The sequence below is a fragment of the Chaetodon trifascialis genome (genome assembly GCF_039877785.1).
Source record: "Chaetodon trifascialis isolate fChaTrf1 chromosome 24 unlocalized genomic scaffold, fChaTrf1.hap1 SUPER_24_unloc_1, whole genome shotgun sequence".
NCBI classification, from domain to species: Eukaryota; Metazoa; Chordata; class Actinopteri; order Chaetodontiformes; family Chaetodontidae; genus Chaetodon; species Chaetodon trifascialis.
The window spans coordinates 1,271,436-1,287,500 of NW_027255838.1; the positions used below are offsets into that span (position 1 = coordinate 1,271,436).

At 45.6% G+C, this 16,065-nt stretch overlaps 11 non-coding genes and 3 pseudogenes across 11 annotated transcripts; all 14 read left to right on the forward strand.

The window, feature by feature from the left end:
- The first annotated feature begins 4,141 nt into the window (after positions 1-4,141).
- Positions 4,142-4,250, forward strand: LOC139328424 (5S ribosomal RNA; annotated as a pseudogene).
- A 591-nt stretch (positions 4,251-4,841) lies between these two features.
- LOC139328304 (5S ribosomal RNA) lies at positions 4,842-4,960 on the forward strand. The gene has a single exon (XR_011601888.1). It is a non-coding gene; the product is annotated as a 5S ribosomal RNA (ribosomal RNA).
- Positions 4,961-5,562: 602 nt separating this feature from the next.
- Positions 5,563-5,681, forward strand: LOC139328191 (5S ribosomal RNA). Its single transcript, XR_011601781.1, has one exon. It is a non-coding gene; the product is annotated as a 5S ribosomal RNA (ribosomal RNA).
- A 2,644-nt stretch (positions 5,682-8,325) lies between these two features.
- LOC139328297 (5S ribosomal RNA) lies at positions 8,326-8,444 on the forward strand. The gene has a single exon (XR_011601881.1). It is a non-coding gene; the product is annotated as a 5S ribosomal RNA (ribosomal RNA).
- Positions 8,445-9,035: 591 nt separating this feature from the next.
- On the forward strand, positions 9,036-9,154 carry LOC139328349 (5S ribosomal RNA). The gene has a single exon (XR_011601933.1). It is a non-coding gene; the product is annotated as a 5S ribosomal RNA (ribosomal RNA).
- A 602-nt stretch (positions 9,155-9,756) lies between these two features.
- LOC139328378 (5S ribosomal RNA) lies at positions 9,757-9,865 on the forward strand (annotated as a pseudogene).
- Positions 9,866-10,437: 572 nt separating this feature from the next.
- Positions 10,438-10,556, forward strand: LOC139328323 (5S ribosomal RNA). The gene has a single exon (XR_011601907.1). It is a non-coding gene; the product is annotated as a 5S ribosomal RNA (ribosomal RNA).
- A 591-nt stretch (positions 10,557-11,147) lies between these two features.
- LOC139328305 (5S ribosomal RNA) lies at positions 11,148-11,266 on the forward strand. The gene has a single exon (XR_011601889.1). It is a non-coding gene; the product is annotated as a 5S ribosomal RNA (ribosomal RNA).
- A 602-nt stretch (positions 11,267-11,868) lies between these two features.
- LOC139328192 (5S ribosomal RNA) lies at positions 11,869-11,987 on the forward strand. Its single transcript, XR_011601782.1, has one exon. It is a non-coding gene; the product is annotated as a 5S ribosomal RNA (ribosomal RNA).
- Positions 11,988-12,559: 572 nt separating this feature from the next.
- LOC139328298 (5S ribosomal RNA) lies at positions 12,560-12,678 on the forward strand. Its single transcript, XR_011601882.1, has one exon. It is a non-coding gene; the product is annotated as a 5S ribosomal RNA (ribosomal RNA).
- A 591-nt stretch (positions 12,679-13,269) lies between these two features.
- On the forward strand, positions 13,270-13,388 carry LOC139328316 (5S ribosomal RNA). The gene has a single exon (XR_011601900.1). It is a non-coding gene; the product is annotated as a 5S ribosomal RNA (ribosomal RNA).
- A 602-nt stretch (positions 13,389-13,990) lies between these two features.
- Positions 13,991-14,099, forward strand: LOC139328379 (5S ribosomal RNA; annotated as a pseudogene).
- A 572-nt stretch (positions 14,100-14,671) lies between these two features.
- LOC139328193 (5S ribosomal RNA) lies at positions 14,672-14,790 on the forward strand. Its single transcript, XR_011601783.1, has one exon. It is a non-coding gene; the product is annotated as a 5S ribosomal RNA (ribosomal RNA).
- Positions 14,791-15,381: 591 nt separating this feature from the next.
- Positions 15,382-15,500, forward strand: LOC139328332 (5S ribosomal RNA). The gene has a single exon (XR_011601916.1). It is a non-coding gene; the product is annotated as a 5S ribosomal RNA (ribosomal RNA).
- The last annotated feature ends 565 nt before the right edge of the window (positions 15,501-16,065 follow it).

Sequence of the window (16,065 nt, forward strand, 5' to 3'; positions counted from 1 at the left end):
TGATCTCAGTCTGCAGACAGCTGATTGGTCAGGCTGCATCCTCTTGATTGGTTGGAGGAAAAACCTGCAGCCACATGGCCCTTTGTGGAATAGTTTGAACATGCCTGCTCTGGAGGATTCTCTGGGTGCTTTTCATTACGTTGAATTGTGCCTCCTCGTCTCCTCGCTCCTTCGTCGAAGTCGTTTCGCCTCCGCCATGATGAAGGATCTTCCAATTGCTTAAATGTACCTGAAGGAGACGAGGAGCGAGGAGAGAGGAGGCTTCTGAAGGAGATCAGAGTGAGGATACACCGGTGTAGCCTACGCGGAAGTAGGCTATTATTTAAGGGGCGTGTCGTATGAAACGCAATATCACGCACCGTCAGTCTGTGCTCGATATATCTGGCACTTTAGGATATAAAGGTGACTTTAACTACGAATACTTGTGGCATCACACAGAGCAGCTTTTTTTCTTTCTTTTATTTTTATTTTTTGAGTGATTGTCAAACAACACAAACCCATACATATATTAGATTAAGAACGTTTAAATGATTCGCATATTTAAAGCAAATTACAAAATTAAAGACTACTGTGTGTTTTTAGAAATTGTTCTTAAATAAAGGCTTCTATGTGCGTTCAGCTGCAGTCCCTTTGACAGCTAATACAGCTGTGCAAACGTCATCAGACCCGGGGGGTATTCCAGAAAGTGGGTTATGTGAAAACTCAGAGTAAGTTAAGCCTGAGATGAGGGAAACTCTGAGTTTTCTGTTCCAGAAAGAGAGGTAACTGAAACTCTGAGTCAGTCACCATGGTAACAGATTCTGTGAACATAACCTGCTCGCTGGCAGGTTTAACCTGAGTTTCTACCTGTCTCCACATGAAGAAAGCTGTTAGACATGGATTGCCCGTTCATTCCCAATCCGATTGATATCGAAGCCCAACTGATTCGAAACGCTTTACGTCACGAGAGAATCTTCCGACCGAGTTTAGGTGTCCTGTCATTTCCAGAGGAATATCTGTTCAAACGCTACCGCTTTTCATCAAACGGTATAATTTATCTGGATAACATTCTCCGGCCGTACATCACCAACCTCACACACCGCGGACATGCGCTCACATCACAGCAAATTTTACGCATAGTGCTACGTTTTTCTTTTTGCAAACGGTAGTTTTTTGTACAATATTGAGGATGCAGAGCACTTCGGAAAGGCAACAGTGTGTAGAGCTGTGAGGAAAGTGACCTCGCACTGAAACGCCTATGATGGTAGCAATGATGGTAGAGACTGGTGACTGATGTAGAAATCATATATTCTTTTATTTTAAATTATGATATACATTCTGCTGCGACCTCAGAGTGGGTTCAGTAGCTTAATTAGCTGGTATTTTGCAGGGCTTCCAAATGTGATAGGATGCATAGATGGGACACAAATTCCCATTACAGCACCTGCAGAACACAAAGGGCACTATGTGAATAGAAAATCCTTTCAGAGCATCAATGTCCAGGTTTATGACCTACCATCTTAAAAATTTTGTACATGAAAATGTATACATTACAATACACTGTAACACATGTCATTCTCTGCACTGTGAAGATCATATGTGATGCAGTTTACATCATTACAAATGTAGAAGCCAGGTGGCCTAGCTCTGTACATGACTCCTGGATCTACTGGGAGTGTAGTCTGAGCAACAGATTTGCACGAGGTAAGGAAGCTAAAACTTGTACAAATGTTCTTTGTCTCCCTTTTTAATACACTCAAATGTGTCCTCTATAATTACAGGAGTTCTTGATACTGGGGGGTTGAGGCTATCCATGTCAGCCCACTCTGTTGACCCCTTGCCCTGACCCTGAGCCGGGGCCCCAACAACGTTTTAATGTGGCCCACTGCAGGACTAGAGCCTGGGTTGAGATGGCCATAGGCATACTCAAATCCAGGTTCCAGTGCCTGTGTTAGCTCAGGGTCATCCCAGAGAGGGCATGTGACATCATTGTGGCATGTGTTGTTCTCCATAATATTGCAACTATTAGAGGAGAGCAACACCCTGTTGTACAAATGAATGACCCTGAGGATGACCATCCCATCCACCCTGCAGACGTCCAGGATGGAAGGGCTGTAAGGGACCTAAACAGCAGAAACTACTTTTGATTAAAACAGTCAAATAATGACAAATTCACATGTGGTTTGGTCTTCTTTATTCCCTAAAAGTACAAAAGCAGCAGTCAGGATTTGTAATATAGTTCCATCCATTAACATATTTCACCTGTGAAGTGCATCCACCTCAACTGGAGTTCCAGTAATAGAATTTCAAGGTCTGTTTTTCTAATCTGCCGATCCAAATAGACCATTTCCTTTTCACTTTTCTCTATACTCTTCATGAGGTCGACTCTATACAACTCCTTCACTGGTAACTGGGAAACTTATGGATGACATTTAAATCCTACAGTTCTACATACAGATTTAACATGGTATTGACCAAAAATCTGACTGTGTCAAGCCGCCCTGTGGAAGTTGATGGACGCTCCTCCTGCTGATGCCCAGTCGTTCTGTTGAAGGACAAGAATGTGCTAGTTGTTTGTCCATTATCTATGCTCATCACTTCAGTGTACATGTCCAACTCCACATTCCACTCCAGAATGTAAAGGAATGTGAATGGGCAGAGCACTGCCAGTAGCTCTACATAATATTAAGACACACTTCAGTAGGCCTCACTGGATTGCTCCCTGTGGCAGCAGACAGTGTTTCATCATCATCATCATCATCCTCCTGTGATGAAGGAAAATATACTGTTTCAGAATACTTTGGTGGTTGAGGTGGTCCTCCACCCATTTTTCGGGCCTCTGCCATCTCTCTGTTGGCTGAGCAGAACTCAAATGTTAATCTTTTTTTTTTTAATTAGTATTTTATTGAGTGTTCGTGGACACATCGTCACATTTTAAATGACCTCAATACCTATAAAATAAAAATGTGTAAACATTGTATCAAGTGTTAATCTACTAAGTGGGATATTAAGTGAGATGACATGTTAAAACAACATGTTGTTAGGGGTTTAAATTACTACTTGAAGTCGCCAATGAATTAATATTCACTTTGTTTAATAGCCTAAGTCAATTAAAAAAATAAAATTAAAATCAAAGTGAGGTACAATCATAGCCTAGCAAAATATGCCTTACCTTTTTGAATGATGTTTTTATATTTCATTTTTCGCTGATTCTTTCTCCCCTGTTGGATTGCACCTAAATGAAAATCAGATTTTATTCCTACTTACATTCATAACTGTATGCTACGATCTTAAGTACGGTTAAATGTTAAGTCAATGGAATAGTACATTCAAACTTACACGTTGTCTCGGGTAGCAGTTTTCTCCCATGCCGTTTCTCTCTCCTTCGCTGCTGCAGCGGTGATATATTTACGCCGAAATATGTGCTCATACTCCACACAGGCCTGCAATAAGACCTCCAACTCCATCGGGGTAAAATAACTTGATCTTTCTTTCTTTTTTTCTTTGTTTTTTTTTTCAGTTGTCATGGTGACTCGTGGTATCAGGGCTCTATTGATGATGGCTTTTTATAGTGGTTATGCACGCGCACAACTCAAGGTTAACATATTCAGAGTTGATTGAACTAACTCAGATCAGCTGTTCTGGAACCGGATACTCAGAGTTTCCCATCTCACAGTAAGTCAACTCAGAGTTCAGAGATAAAATCAGAGTTTGTTGAACCTCCGACCCGGAATACCCCCCAGCTCTCTGTATCCTCCTCAAGAAGGGCAGAGGTGAATCCACGCATCCCAACAGACAATAAAACAGCATAAAAAAGGAAATCAACAACATATGTGTCTATGTGATATCATACAAAAAGACTATGACAAATAATATTGCCTTGGCAAGGATGGCTCATGCTGGTGATAACAAATTTCTCCGAAAGAAGCACGTGTAAGCTGTTGGTTAGGGGGCACATTGAACTTTGCTCCATCAGGCCCGTGTGTGCAAAGAAAAGTATATCCATTGATTGACTTGTCTCCGTTGGAAATCAGATTTGTTGGAGTGAAGAATAAAAGCGGCCTCGACATTTGGAAAGACGTGAAAGGAGCGAGCCCTCACACCCCAGAGTGTACATAGCGAGGGCACATGTATAAAAAGCTTGTGCGCATCAGCCTTTGTGGCTTACGGCCATACCAGCCTGACAAAGTCCGATCTCGGAAGCTAAGCAGGGTCGGGCCTGGTTAGTACTTGGATGGGAGACCGCCTGGGAATACCAGGTGCTGTAAGCCTTTTCTGGTGCTGTAAGCCTTTTCTTCTCGACTTCGGTGCAATGGCCGTCCACACTGAGAAGAAAGTAGCACCACGGAACAGGGGGCTTGCAACACACAAGTGAAACCATGAGAGGCTGCTCCCGCAGAACAGGAGCAGAAAAGAAGCGCAGTATGTCGTCGGTAATAAGAGCTCTCTGTATCCTCCTCAAGAAGGGCAGAGGTGAATCCACGCATCCCAACAGACAATAAAACAGCATAAAAAAGGAAATCAACAACATATGTGTCTACGTGATATCATACAAAAAGACTATGACAAATAATATTTCCTTGGCAAGGATGGCTCATGCTGGTGATAACAAATTTCTCCGAAAGAAGCACGTGTAAGCTGTTGGTTAGGGGGCACATTGAACTTTGCTCCATCAGGCCCGTGTGTGCAAAGAAAAGTATATCCATTGATTGACTTGTCTCCGTTGGAAATCAGATTTGTTGGAGTGAAGAATAAAAGCGGCCTCGACATTTGGAAAGACGTGAAAGGAGCGAGCCCTCACACCCCAGAGTGTACATAGCGAGGGCACATGTATAAAAAGCTTGTGCACATCAGCCTTTGTGGCTTACGGCCATACCAGCCTGACAACGCCCGATCTCGTCCGATCTCGGAAGCTAAGCAGGGTCGGGCCTGGTTAGTACTTGAATGGGAGACCGCCTGGGAATACCAGGTGCTGTAAGCCTTTTCTGGTGCTGTAAGCCTTTTCTTCTCGACTTCGGTGCAATGGCCGTCCACACTGAGAAGAAAGTAGCACCACGGAACAGGGGGCTTGCAACACACAAGTGAAACCATGAGAGGCTGCTCCCGCAGAACAGGAGCAGAACAGGAGCAGAAAAGAAGCGCGGTATGTCGTCGGTAATAAGAGCTCTCTGTATCCTCCTCAAGAAGGGCAGAGGTGAATCCACGCATCCCAACAGACAATAAAACAGCATAAAAAAGGAAATCAACAACATATGTGTCTACGTGATATCATACAAAAAGACTATGACAAATAATATTGCCTTGGCAAGGATGGCTCATGCTGGTGATAACAAATTTCTCCGAAAGAAGCACGTGTAAGCTGTTGGTTAGGGGGCACATTGAACTTTGCTCCATCAGGCCCGTGTGTGCAAAGAAAAGTATATCCATTGATTGACTTGTCTCCGTTGGAAATCAGATTTGTTGGAGTGAAGAATAAAAGCGGCCTCGACATTTGGAAAGACGTGAAAGGAGCGAGCCCTCACACCCCAGAGTGTACATAGCGAGGGCACATGTATAAAAAGCTTGTGCGCATCAGCCTTTGTGGCTTACGGCCATACCAGCCTGACAACGCCCGATCTCGTCCGATCTCGGAAGCTAAGCAGGGTCGGGCCTGGTTAGTACTTGGATGGGAGACCGCCTGGGAATACCAGGTGCTGTAAGCCTTTGAGGGCTGAAGCTGAAAGGCAAGGTGGTGGTTGTGAATGCACTGATAATGAGTAAGCTTGTGTATGTGATGAATGTGCTAGATGTGCCTGAGAGGGTGGTGAAGGAGGTGGAGAAAATGGTGAGTGAATTTTTGTGGGGTGGGAGGGGAGTCAGGATAGCTAGAGAGGTGTTGGAAAATGAGTATAAGGATGGAGGGTTGAAACTGATTAATGTAGAAAAGAAAAAGAAAGCACTGAGGGTGAAAATGATGGTGAGGTTATTAAAGAATAGAAGAGATCACATATGGAAGATTTTTTTAGAGGAGGCAATTAACAAATGTGGTGGATGTGGTGAGAGTGGAGTGTTTATGGAGCTGAAGAAAGGAATGTTGAGTGGAGTGTCTGAGTTTTACAAAGAAGTACTGGGAGCCTGGGGAGAGTTTGTGAAATGTGTGCAGTATGACTGTAAGAATGTGAAACAGGTGTGGAAGCAACCAGTGTTCCTAAATCCCAAAATCACATCTGAAGGGAACACAATATATAACAGGGTGTTATGGAGAGCAGGGTTTAGGCTGGTGAGGGATTTAGTTTATGAGTACGTACCAGGGTTTATGAGGGCTCAGGTGCTGGTAGATGAGGTGAGGGGAAAGGGTGATGATATGTGGTTGGGCACGGCTGAAGGGGTGATGGAAAAGATTAAGGATGGGATGCCGCGAGAATGGCTCAGTATGATTGGGAGAGAGGCTGTGGTGGAGGAAGGAGGTGAAATGGAACTGTATGTGGGGGAAGGCGAGAGGAGAGTGAGTCTGATGAGTGTGACAACAAGAGTGATGTATAGATGCCTAAGGGGGAGAGAAGTGAGGAGACCGGCTGCAGAGAAAGTATGGGAGAGGGTAATGGTTGATATGGATGTAAAGAAAATTTGGGAGAATCTGAGAGTGAAGTGGAACAGTAGTGAATGTGAAAATTTTGATTTTCTTCTGCGTCACAATAGAGTGTTTAATAATTTAATAATCAGTAAGTTTGATGCGAATGTGAAGAGGGAATGTGATGTGTGCAGTGTGGCAGTAGAAACATGTATGCACGAGTTTGTTGAATGTGGTGAGCTGGGGGAATATTTTGGGAAAATGAAAGAGTTAATCAGCAGATGTTGGGTGGGAGGGCTGGTGGAGAGAATGGAGTGGAGAGAGCTGTGGTTGTTTGGGGTGACTGGAAAGGTGAAAGGATGCAATGTGAACTTGCTAAACTATGTATTGAGCCATGCAAGGTTTGCTGTCAAGCTGAGGAGGAATATAGCCCATTATGAAGAGAAGAGAGTGGATGTGTGGAGAGTGTTCAAGAGTATCACAAAAAGGGACATAAAGGTGATTTTTAGTTATGTTGGGGAGGAGGAATTTGTCACTGGATTTGTGGAAGGGAGTACATTTATTGAGATTGGGGCTGATAGGACACTGATATTTGATTTTGATTAAAGATTTGTTATCACAGAATATTGTATGAGTTATTTTCATTGTATTAGGGCAGACTGCAATCTGTCTCACGTTTTTTTTTTTTTTTTTTAAATTTATTTATTTTAATTAATTAATTTATTATTTATTTTATTTATTTATCTATTTATTTATTTATTTATTTATTTGTGTGTGTGTGTGTGTGTGTGTGTGTGTGTGTGTGTCGAGACTATATGTTTTAAATATGTGATCTTGTTTTAGGTTGGCGGCTTATAGACTCTTTGCCGATGTGGTGGATTAAATGTACCACTGTCCTGAGTTGGGGGGGTTTTTTACAATGACCTGCCTCACTGTTATTGACCTTGCATTTAAATGTTGTCAGACATTAGGTAAAGTTACATAAGACATTTTGCCAGCTGTTTTTTTTTGTGTGTGTATGGAGATGGGAAAAGATGTATTGATATGTACATTATGTGCAAGGTATGTACGATATGATGTGTGTAAATAATTTGTATTTTTTTACATAATAAAGAGAAAAAAAAAAACAACGCCCGATCTCGTCCGATCTCGGAAGCTAAGCAGGGTCGGGCCTGGTTAGTACTTGGATGGGAGACCGCCTGGGAATACCAGGTGCTGTAAGCCTTTTCTTCTCGACTTCGGTGCAATGGCCGTCCACACTGAGAAGAAAGTAGCACCACGGAACAGGGGGCTTGCAACACACAAGTGAAACCATGAGAGGCTGCTCCCGCAGAACAGGAGCAGAAAAGAAGCGCAGTATGTCGTCGGTAATAAGAGCTCTCTGTATCCTCCTCAAGAAGGGCAGAGGTGAATCCACGCATCCCAACAGACAATAAAACAGCATAAAAAAGGAAATCAACAACATATGTGTCTACGTGATATCATACAAAAAGACTATGACAAATAATATTGCCTTGGCAAGGATGGCTCATGCTGGTGATAACAAATTTCTCCGAAAGAAGCACGTGTAAGCTGTTGGTTAGGGGGCACATTGAACTTTACTCCATCAGGCCCGTGTGTGCAAAGAAAAGTATATCCATTGATTGGCTTGTCTCCGTTGGAAATCAGATTTGTTGGAGTGAAGAATAAAAGCGGCCTTGACATTTGGAAAGACGTGAAAGGAGCGAGCCCTCACACCCCAGAGTGTACATAGCGAGGGCACATGTATAAAAAGCTTGTGCGCATCAGCCTTTGTGGTTTACGGCCATACCAGCCTGACAACGCCCGATCTCGTCCGATCTCGGAAGCTAAGCAGGGTCGGGCCTGGTTAGTACTTGGATGGGAGACCGCCTGGGAATACCAGGTGCTGTAAGCCTTTTCTGGTGCTGTAAGCCTTTTCTTCTCGACTTCGGTGCGATGGCCGTCCACACTGAGAAGAAAGTAGCACCACGGAACAGGGGGCTTGCAACACACAAGTGAAACCATGAGAGGCTGCTCCCGCAGAACAGGAGCAGAAAAGAAGCGCAGTATGTCGTCGGTAATAAGAGCTCTCTGTATCCTCCTCAAGAAGGGCAGAGGTGAATCCACGCATCCCAACACACAATAAAACAGCATAAAAAAGGAAATCAACAACATATGTGTCTACGTGATATCATACAAAAAGACTATGACAAATAATATTGCCTTGGCAAGGATGGCTCATGCTGGTGATAACAAATTTCTCCGAAAGAAGCACGTGTAAGCTGTTGGTTAGGGGGCACATTGAACTTTGCTCCATCAGGCCCGTGTGTGCAAAGAAAAGTATATCCATTGATTGACTTGTCTCCGTTGGAAATCAGATTTGTTGGAGTGAAGAATAAAAGCGGCCTCGACATTTGGAAAGACGTGAAAGGAGCGAGCCCTCACACCCCAGAGTGTACATAGCGAGGGCACATGTATAAAAAGCTTGTGCGCATCAGCCTTTGTGGCTTACGGCCATACCAGCCTGACAACGCCTGATCTTGTCCGATCTCGGAAGCTAAGCAGGGTCGGGCCTGGTTAGTACTTGGATGGGAGACCGCCTGGGAACACCAGGTGCTGTAAGCCTTTTCTGGTGCTGTAAGCCTTTTCTTCTCGACTTCGGTGCAATGGCCGTCCACACTGAGAAGAAAGTAGCACCACGGAACAGGGGGCTTGCAACACACAAGTGAAACCATGAGAGGCTGCTCCCGCAGAACAGGAGCAGAACAGGAGCAGAAAAGAAGCGCGGTATGTCGTCGGTAATAAGAGCTCTCTGTATCCTCCTCAAGAAGGGCAGAGGTGAATCCATGCATCCCAACAGACAATAAAACAGCATAAAAAAGGAAATCAACAACATATGTGTCTACGTGATATCATACAAAAAGACTATGACAAATAATATTGCCTTGGCAAGGATGGCTCATGCTGGTGATAACAAATTTCTCCGAAAGAAGCACGTGTAAGCTGTTGGTTAGGGGGCACATTGAACTTTGCTCCATCAGGCCCGTGTGTGCAAAGAAAAGTATATCCATTGATTGACTTGTCTCCGTTGGAAATCAGATTTGTTGGAGTGAAGAATAAAAGCGGCCTCGACATTTGGAAAGACGTGAAAGGAGCGAGCCCTCACACCCCAGAGTGTACATAGCGAGGGCACATGTATAAAAAGCTTGTGCGCATCAGCCTTTGTGGCTTACGGCCATACCAGCCTGACAACGCCCGATCTCGGAAGCTAAGCAGGGTCGGGCCTGGTTAGTACTTGGATGGGAGACCGCCTGGGAATACCAGGTGCTGTAAGCCTTTTCTTCTCGACTTCGGTGCAATGGCCGTCCACACTGAGAAGAAAGTAGCACCACGGAACAGGGGGCTTGCAACACACAAGTGAAACCATGAGAGGCTGCTCCCGCAGAACAGGAGCAGAAAAGAAGCGCAGTATGTCGTCGGTAATAAGAGCTCTCTGTATCCTCCTCAAGAAGGGCAGAGGTGAATCCACGCATCCCAACAGACAATAAAACAGCATAAAAAAGGAAATCAACAACATATGTGTCTACGTGATATCATACAAAAAGACTATGACAAATAATATTGCCTTGGCAAGGATGGCTCATGCTGGTGATAACAAATTTCTCCGAAAGAAGCACGTGTAAGCTGTTGGTTAGGGGGCACATTGAACTTTACTCCATCAGGCCCGTGTGTGCAAAGAAAAGTATATCCATTGATTGGCTTGTCTCCGTTGGAAATCAGATTTGTTGGAGTGAAGAATAAAAGCGGCCTCGACATTTGGAAAGACGTGAAAGGAGCGAGCCCTCACACCCCAGAGTGTACATAGCGAGGGCACATGTATAAAAAGCTTGTGCGCATCAGCCTTTGCGGCTTACGGCCATACCAGCCTGACAACGCCCGATCTCGTCCGATCTCGGAAGCTAAGCAGGGTCGGGCCTGCTTAGTACTTGGATGGGAGACCGCCTGGGAATACCAGGTGCTGTAAGCCTTTTCTGGTGCTGTAAGCCTTTTCTTCTCGACTTCGGTGCAATGGCCGTCCACACTGAGAAGAAAGTAGCACCACGGAACAGGGGGCTTGCAACACACAAGTGAAACCATGAGAGGCTGCTCCCGCAGAACAGGAGCAGAAAAGAAGCGCAGTATGTCGTCGGTAATAAGAGCTCTCTGTATCCTCCTCAAGAAGGGCAGAGGTGAATCCACGCATCCCAACACACAATAAAACAGCATAAAAAAGGAAATCAACAACATATGTGTCTACGTGATATCATACAAAAAGACTATGACAAATAATATTGCCTTGGCAAGGATGGCTAATGCTGGTGATAACAAATTTCTCCGAAAGAAGCACGTGTAAGCTGTTGGTTAGGGGGCACATTGAACTTTGCTCCATCAGGCCCGTGTGTGCAAAGAAAAGTATATCCATTGATTGACTTGTCTCCGTTGGAAATCAGATTTGTTGGAGTGAAGAATAAAAGCGGCCTCGACATTTGGAAAGACGTGAAAGGAGCGAGCCCTCACACCCCAGAGTGTACATAGCGAGGGCACATGTATAAAAAGCTTGTGCACATCAGCCTTTGTGGCTTACGGCCATACCAGCCTGACAACGCCCGATCTCGTCCGATCTCGGAAGCTAAGCAGGGTCGGGCCTGGTTAGTACTTGAATGGGAGACCGCCTGGGAATACCAGGTGCTGTAAGCCTTTTCTGGTGCTGTAAGCCTTTTCTTCTCGACTTCGGTGCAATGGCCGTCCACACTGAGAAGAAAGTAGCACCACGGAACAGGGGGCTTGCAACACACAAGTGAAACCATGAGAGGCTGCTCCCGCAGAACAGGAGCAGAACAGGAGCAGAAAAGAAGCGCGGTATGTCGTCGGTAATAAGAGCTCTCTGTATCCTCCTCAAGAAGGGCAGAGGTGAATCCACGCATCCCAACAGACAATAAAACAGCATAAAAAAGGAAATCAACAACATATGTGTCTACGTGATATCATACAAAAAGACTATGACAAATAATATTGCCTTGGCAAGGATGGCTCATGCTGGTGATAACAAATTTCTCCGAAAGAAGCACGTGTAAGCTGTTGGTTAGGGGGCACATTGAACTTTGCTCCATCAGGCCCGTGTGTGCAAAGAAAAGTATATCCATTGATTGACTTGTCTCCGTTGGAAATCAGATTTGTTGGAGTGAAGAATAAAAGCGGCCTCGACATTTGGAAAGACGTGAAAGGAGCGAGCCCTCACACCCCAGAGTGTACATAGCGAGGGCACATGTATAAAAAGCTTGTGCGCATCAGCCTTTGTGGCTTACGGCCATACCAGCCTGACAACGCCCGATCTCGTCCGATCTCGGAAGCTAAGCAGGGTCGGGCCTGGTTAGTACTTGGATGGGAGACCGCCTGGGAATACCAGGTGCTGTAAGCCTTTTCTTCTCGACTTCGGTGCAATGGCCGTCCACACTGAGAAGAAAGTAGCACCACGGAACAGGGGGCTTGCAACACACAAGTGAAACCATGAGAGGCTGCTCCCGCAGAACAGGAGCAGAAAAGAAGCGCAGTATGTCGTCGGTAATAAGAGCTCTCTGTATCCTCCTCAAGAAGGGCAGAGGTGAATCCACGCATCCCAACAGACAATAAAACAGCATAAAAAAGGAAATCAACAACATATGTGTCTACGTGATATCATACAAAAAGACTATGACAAATAATATTGCCTTGGCAAGGATGGCTCATGCTGGTGATAACAAATTTCTCCGAAAGAAGCACGTGTAAGCTGTTGGTTAGGGGGCACATTGAACTTTACTCCATCAGGCCCGTGTGTGCAAAGAAAAGTATATCCATTGATTGGCTTGTCTCCGTTGGAAATCAGATTTGTTGGAGTGAAGAATAAAAGCGGCCTCGACATTTGGAAAGACGTGAAAGGAGCGAGCCCTCACACCCCAGAGTGTACATAGCGAGGGCACATGTATAAAAAGCTTGTGCGCATCAGCCTTTGTGGTTTACGGCCATACCAGCCTGACAACGCCCGATCTCGTCCGATCTCGGAAGCTAAGCAGGGTCGGGCCTGGTTAGTACTTGGATGGGAGACCGCCTGGGAATACCAGGTGCTGTAAGCCTTTTCTGGTGCTGTAAGCCTTTTCTTCTCGACTTCGGTGCGATGGCCGTCCACACTGAGAAGAAAGTAGCACCACGGAACAGGGGGCTTGCAACACACAAGTGAAACCATGAGAGGCTGCTCCCGCAGAACAGGAGCAGAAAAGAAGCGCAGTATGTCGTCGGTAATAAGAGCTCTCTGTATCCTCCTCAAGAAGGGCAGAGGTGAATCCACGCATCCCAACACACAATAAAACAGCATAAAAAAGGAAATCAACAACATATGTGTCTACGTGATATCATACAAAAAGACTATGACAAATAATATTGCCTTGGCAAGGATGGCTCATGCTGGTGATAACAAATTTCTCCGAAAGAAGCACGTGTAAGCTGTTGGTTAGGGGGCACATTGAACTTTGCTCCATCAGGCCCGTGTGTGCAAAGAAAAGTATATCCATTGATTGACTTGTCTCCGTTGGAAATCAGATTTGTTGGAGTGAAGAATAAAAGCGGCCTCGACATTTGGAAAGACGTGAAAGGAGCGAGCCCTCACACCCCAGAGTGTACATAGCGAGGGCACATGTATAAAAAGCTTGTGCGCATCAGCCTTTGTGGCTTACGGCCATACCAGCCTGACAACGCCTGATCTCGTCCGATCTCGGAAGCTAAGCAGGGTCGGGCCTGGTTAGTACTTGGATGGGAGACCGCCTGGGAACACCAGGTGCTGTAAGCCTTTTCTGGTGCTGTAAGCCTTTTCTTCTCGACTTCGGTGCAATGGCCGTCCACACTGAGAAGAAAGTAGCACCACGGAACAGGGGGCTTGCAACACACAAGTGAAACCATGAGAGGCTGCTCCCGCAGAACAGGAGCAGAACAGGAGCAGAAAAGAAGCGCGGTATGTCGTCGGTAATAAGAGCTCTCTGTATCCTCCTCAAGAAGGGCAGAGGTGAATCCATGCATCCCAACAGACAATAAAACAGCATAAAAAAGGAAATCAACAACATATGTGTCTACGTGATATCATACAAAAAGACTATGACAAATAATATTGCCTTGGCAAGGATGGCTCATGCTGGTGATAACAAATTTCTCCGAAAGAAGCACGTGTAAGCTGTTGGTTAGGGGGCACATTGAACTTTGCTCCATCAGGCCCGTGTGTGCAAAGAAAAGTATATCCATTGATTGACTTGTCTCCGTTGGAAATCAGATTTGTTGGAGTGAAGAATAAAAGCGGCCTCGACATTTGGAAAGACGTGAAAGGAGCGAGCCCTCACACCCCAGAGTGTACATAGCGAGGGCACATGTATAAAAAGCTTGTGCGCATCAGCCTTTGTGGCTTACGGCCATACCAGCCTGACAACGCCCGATCTCGGAAGCTAAGCAGGGTCGGGCCTGGTTAGTACTTGGATGGGAGACCGCCTGGGAATACCAGGTGCTGTAAGCCTTTTCTTCTCGACTTCGGTGCAATGGCCGTCCACACTGAGAAGAAAGTAGCACCACGGAACAGGGGGCTTGCAACACACAAGTGAAACCATGAGAGGCTGCTCCCGCAGAACAGGAGCAGAAAAGAAGCGCAGTATGTCGTCGGTAATAAGAGCTCTCTGTATCCTCCTCAAGAAGGGCAGAGGTGAATCCACGCATCCCAACAGACAATAAAACAGCATAAAAAAGGAAATCAACAACATATGTGTCTACGTGATATCATACAAAAAGACTATGACAAATAATATTGCCTTGGCAAGGATGGCTCATGCTGGTGATAACAAATTTCTCCGAAAGAAGCACGTGTAAGCTGTTGGTTAGGGGGCACATTGAACTTTACTCCATCAGGCCCGTGTGTGCAAAGAAAAGTATATCCATTGATTGGCTTGTCTCCGTTGGAAATCAGATTTGTTGGAGTGAAGAATAAAAGCGGCCTCGACATTTGGAAAGACGTGAAAGGAGCGAGCCCTCACACCCCAGAGTGTACATAGCGAGGGCACATGTATAAAAAGCTTGTGCGCATCAGCCTTTGCGGCTTACGGCCATACCAGCCTGACAACGCCCGATCTCGTCCGATCTCGGAAGCTAAGCAGGGTCGGGCCTGGTTAGTACTTGGATGGGAGACCGCCTGGGAATACCAGGTGCTGTAAGCCTTTTCTGGTGCTGTAAGCCTTTTCTTCTCGACTTCGGTGCAATGGCCGTCCACACTGAGAAGAAAGTAGCACCACGGAACAGGGGGCTTGCAACACACAAGTGAAACCATGAGAGGCTGCTCCCGCAGAACAGGAGCAGAAAAGAAGCGCAGTATGTCGTCGGTAATAAGAGCTCTCTGTATCCTCCTCAAGAAGGGCAGAGGTGAATCCACGCATCCCAACACACAATAAAACAGCATAAAAAAGGAAATCAACAACATATGTGTCTACGTGATATCATACAAAAAGACTATGACAAATAATATTGCCTTGGCAAGGATGGCTAATGCTGGTGATAACAAATTTCTCCGAAAGAAGCACGTGTAAGCTGTTGGTTAGGGGGCACATTGAACTTTGCTCCATCAGGCCCGTGTGTGCAAAGAAAAGTATATCCATTGATTGACTTGTCTCCGTTGGAAATCAGATTTGTTGGAGTGAAGAATAAAAGCGGCCTCGACATTTGGAAAGACGTGAAAGGAGCGAGCCCTCACACCCCAGAGTGTACATAGCGAGGGCACATGTATAAAAAGCTTGTGCGCATCAGCCTTTGTGGCTTACGGCCATACCAGCCTGACAACGCCCGATCGCGTCCGATCTCGGAAGCTAAGCAGGGTCGGGCCTGGTTAGTACTTGGATGGGAAACCGCCTGGGAACACCAGGTGCTGTAAGCCTTTTCTGGTGCTGTAAGCCTTTTCTTCTCGACTTCGGTGCAATGGCCGTCCACACTGAGAAGAAAGTAGCACCACGGAACAGGGGGCTTGCAACACACAAGTGAAACCATGAGAGGCTGCTCTCGCAGAACAGGCGCAGAACAGGAGCAGAAAAGAAGCGCGGTATGTCGTCGGTAATAAGAGCTCTCTGTATCCTCCTCAAGAAGGGCAGAGGTGAATCCACGCATCCCAACAGACAATAAAACAGCATAAAAAAGGAAATCAACAACATATGTGTCTACGTGATATCATACAAAAAGACTATGACAAATAATATTGCCTTGGCAAGGATGGCTCATGCTGGTGATAACAAATTTCTCCGAAAGAAGCACGTGTAAGCTGTTGGTTAGGGGGCACATTGAACTTTACTCCATCAGGCCCGTGTGTGCAAAGAAAAGTATATCCATTGATTGACTTGTCTCCGTTGGAAATCAGATTTGTTGGAGTGAAGAATAAAAGCGGCCTCGACATTTGGAAAGACGTGAAAGGAGCGAGCCCTCACACCCCAGAGTGTACATAGCGAGGG